The 4,036-nt window shown below is 37.2% G+C and overlaps 1 long non-coding RNA gene across 2 annotated transcripts in view; it reads right to left on the bottom strand.

The window, feature by feature from the left end:
- The window catches only part of LOC107573732 (uncharacterized), a 4,163-nt gene extending 2,562 nt beyond the window's left edge, over positions 1–1,601 (bottom strand). The window contains exons 1-3 of one of the 2 annotated variants that reach the window (XR_001607561.1): positions 1,523–1,601; positions 1,237–1,356; positions 847–912 (exon numbers count right to left, since the gene is read on the bottom strand). This is a non-coding gene — a long non-coding RNA (uncharacterized lncRNA). Of the gene's footprint in view, positions 1–846; positions 913–1,236; positions 1,473–1,522 lie in introns of those variants that run through there. The other variant, XR_001607560.1, reaches the window with a different exon arrangement.
- Between the last annotated feature and the right edge of the window lie 2,435 nt (positions 1,602–4,036).

Raw genomic sequence — 4,036 nt, 5'->3', positions numbered from 1 at the left:
CTTAGTGCTCGCCATGGTTCTGGCTTGCACTCCCCTCAGCATGGTGGCGTGGGTATACCGTTCCCCATAGCGACCCCTAGAGGATGCAGTTCGAAGTTCCCATGAAAGGGAATGTCTCAGGTTACTTATGTAACCATGGTTCCCTGAGTAGGGAACGAGACACTGCGTCCTCTAGGTTTCTTACCATGCTGTGGACGCAAGCTTCAGACGAAGACGTGAATGATGTGTAGCTCCCGGCACCTATTTATACTATAGTCGCACCGGTAGTGACGTCATGGCTGTCGCCGGCCAACGAGTTGGTGTTTTTTCAATGTATGCTTCAGACACGGGTCACGACGAGGCGTACCCCATAGCGACCCCTAGAGGACGCAGTGTCTCGTTCCCTACTCAGGGAACCAAGGTTACATAAGTAACCTGAGACGTTTTGGTTGAGAGGAAGGTGTTGCTTTGCTCATGTTAGGCTTGACTGAGACCTCAATTCGACCAGAGGACAGAGTGTGGCTACAGCTGGAATAAAGTCAGCTTTGAGACAATCAATAGTATCAATCAGACAAAAATCTAAATGCACACCAGACATGCTAAGTGTGTTAACTCAAACATAGTCACAAGTGGTAAATAAACAAGCAGTTATCAATGCAGCCATGAATGAACCATCTCTGAAACTCTTTAGTGTGCACATTGTTAGACGGATCTAAATTTCTGTCAGTAAGTTTGGGGCACCCCATCTCTGGTATCTGAGCTTACAGGATTGGATTGTAAGCTGTTGACCAAGTAAAGTCAACCATTTGCACACAATATTGAAAATATTGTAAAGAAGGTTAGGTAAAATCTTTGGAGGACTCTTACCTTGCCAGGTGTTGGTAAGAGCGTTCGTTGGGATGGTCAGATGTTTTTAATACCAGACTTAAGGGACTGTTGACTATTTGAGATGACATTTTAAAAAGGACGTTTTCTGCATATGATGTTATAGCATCATTTGCATAAAAACATTTACTCTTATCAATTCCAGTTTGTACAGTCATCACAACTTTGAGTATGTTGAATATCAAGGGTTTAACAAAACAAAAAAAAGCACTTTACTCAGATTAATCACATGCACAGCAATGCTTTGCAACCACTGCATTTGGTTAGCATCCACAATTTAAACCATTATGTTTCAACACTGCTCAGAAGCAAATAAATATACCAATAAATCTATACAAGCTTTGTGTGGGTGAATTTCTGGATGTTACTCACTCATTTCCAACAATAACGAAGCATTTGAAATTGCAATTAGCTATTAATCCTCAAGCTCACAGATCGTTTGTAAACAAAAATAATCAAGTTCCTTCAGAATGTGCCAGCATTGAGTCCTAACTGAAATTGATTTTAAAAAAACACAATAGTGAAACTGAAACACAGTTACGGATATATGCATTCTCAATACATGTTGAATACTCTAGTCTGAGGCGGTTTCTCTTGATGCAGTTAGGGTTAACATCTGTGTCACACACTCAAACTGTGCATGCAGACAAAAACTCACCTGCTTGTAGCTTTCTAGAAACCCTTAGACCTTGATTAGCTGGTTCAGGTGTGTTTGATTAGGGTTGGAGCTGAACTCTGCAGGACAGGTGCCTTTTCCAAATACCCACACTTGCGGTCTTTGCACTTGAGCACTTGTCTACTTACATGACGTGTTTCCTGTATTTGGCCCAAGTGTTCAAGTGGTCTTGAAGATCTCAAGTGTGCATTTAGACTTTAAACTAATGTAATATGCTTTAAGTGTTTTATATCTATAGATTTTATTTTAAGCAAGTCGATGATTTGAGAAGGCAAAAATTTATTAAACATGATCAATTCAGCTGTCTGCCGCTGTCCACTTGGTCGTCACTTAAAAAAAAAAAAAAATTCTCAAAAACACTTGAATTTAACAAACAAAAAACCGTCCAAACATTTTTCTAAATTAATTAATAATGAAACAATAAGAAATATAACTTTGCAATTAAAAACAAAACTAAACTATTTTAATGGCTGCAATAGCAGTTGTGTAATTAGGAAGCGAGAGAGAGAGAAACAAGACACAGACTCTAGTCGGACTAGGGCCAAGAATACTGGCCAAAGGCTGTCTAGAGCATAGGTTTGAGGCCTGTGCAAGGCTCTACCTGATTTCTGTGTTTGGAAAAGAATGTTGTGAATCAGGGGTTGTTTTCTAATTAAATGGCAAAATTCTTAAGTTGTATTATGTTGTCTAATTCTTTTTCTTTTTTTTTTTTGCATTTTACGGATTCCCCCAATCTCCCGCACACCCAAACTCTTTACCATATTATTATCAGTATTATTATTATTATTATTTTAAAAAATAGTTTCATTATTATTTAAACATGTTTTAATTAATACAAAGAAATTATAAAAAGTGATAATTCTTAATTTCTTAATTAATGGACATAATTTTTGTCATGTCATGGGCTCTGTATATGAGAATAAATGTTAAAAAAGGCCTGATAACGAATAAGTGTATGTACCCTGCTGAAATACATCAGCGAATTATTAAATGTAAGTTTTCAAACTTTTCATAATTTGTGACATTAATGTGACTATAGTGCCAAAATATCTGTTAGAACTAGGCCTAGCCTATAACACTCAACAATAAGCCACCTTTTCAATCGTTTTATTTTTTATAGCATAATGCACACCTCCTTAAATGTAATCTAAGTTAATATCCTACTTTTTGTAAGATTTCTAGGCGTTTTTCATGTCTCCGTTTTAGCCTATTAATCTTGATTTCTCACAACTTATTTTGTTAAAGGTTTATTTTATTTATTTATTTTTATTTTATTTTTAAAAAATTTATGGCGCGAGTCAGAGCAAATTGGGATGCGAATACAGTCTTATGAACGTCCAGCCTTGTTCAGAGGACCAACGGCCAAGGTCAGGATTTTTCCTTAAAAAACTTTAGCCTGTAGATTGAAATGAAAGCACCTTAATACAACATAAAAAAAATTGTAATTTTAATGGTTTTCATAATGACTGTTTAATAACCATAACATGTAGTAAGAGCCTTTGTGTAAATGTAATTCTTTTTTTTTTGATGCATTAGGCTGCAGCCTACGACTATCCCACGTTTTGAAATTAACCCTCACTGTAAATTTTCTAACGATTTTTAAGGATGTTATAATGTTATATTATAATGTTGTTGTTTTATTTCATTGTTTGATCTCCGTTTACAAAACAAAATATCATAATTTCAGTCAGTTTGCAAACTTTCCCTTTGCGCCACCTTGCAGTAGTTTCGTGAACAACTTCAACACGCGACTGACTTGCAGTTAACGCCGTGGCCCTGCGGCGGCGGTACATGCGGCGGTAGAAGTCATTTTGGTTGTCCACCTACTGTAGATAAACCAGTCTTTGACGTGGAAAAGTACTTACAGCCACGTCAGAGTCTGAGCAGACGTACGCACTTTTCCTTGTGACAAAGTATGAGTACTGCAGCTATTTGAACATCTAAGCTGCAATAATACTAAAAGCGGTGTACGTGCAAGCACTGAATTCATCATAAACAATAAAGATGCAGTGTAAAGGATTAATTGTGCAGTGTAGTCAGATTTTTTATTAACGGGAGTTTTTGCGTTTATTAGTTATTATTAGTTTATTATTTATTATTATTGCGTTTGCATCTGGACTAAACCAGAGATTGTCAGATCCAGTTCAGTCCAGGCTGATGTTCTGCTTCCACCTCCATGTGTTTCTGGCCAACAACTTAAACTGCAGCCCATGCCAAGTGACCAGTGAAGCATTTCAATGATCAATCTCTGCATAACTTCCAAAGTGGAATTGAGTTCAGATGAACTGCTGACTCTCCCAGCAAATCATCAGTTTACCCACTGCAGTCATGCTTTCACACTTTTATAATTCACACATAAGTGGTATTAAGAATCCCCGAGTGGACAATATATTCTAGGCATAGGAGTGATTTTGATTGAATTAATCTGATCAGCATTGTTATTATCCCTCACATATATACAGCCACAGGCAAAGAGACATTTTGCACTGCAGACCG

The sequence above is a fragment of the Sinocyclocheilus grahami genome, unplaced genomic scaffold (genome assembly GCF_001515645.1).
Source record: "Sinocyclocheilus grahami isolate Dianchi unplaced genomic scaffold, SAMN03320097.WGS_v1.1 scaffold2018.1, whole genome shotgun sequence".
In the NCBI taxonomy this organism is placed as follows: domain Eukaryota; kingdom Metazoa; phylum Chordata; class Actinopteri; order Cypriniformes; family Cyprinidae; genus Sinocyclocheilus; species Sinocyclocheilus grahami.
This window is presented reverse-complemented; position numbering and strand designations above follow the sequence as displayed.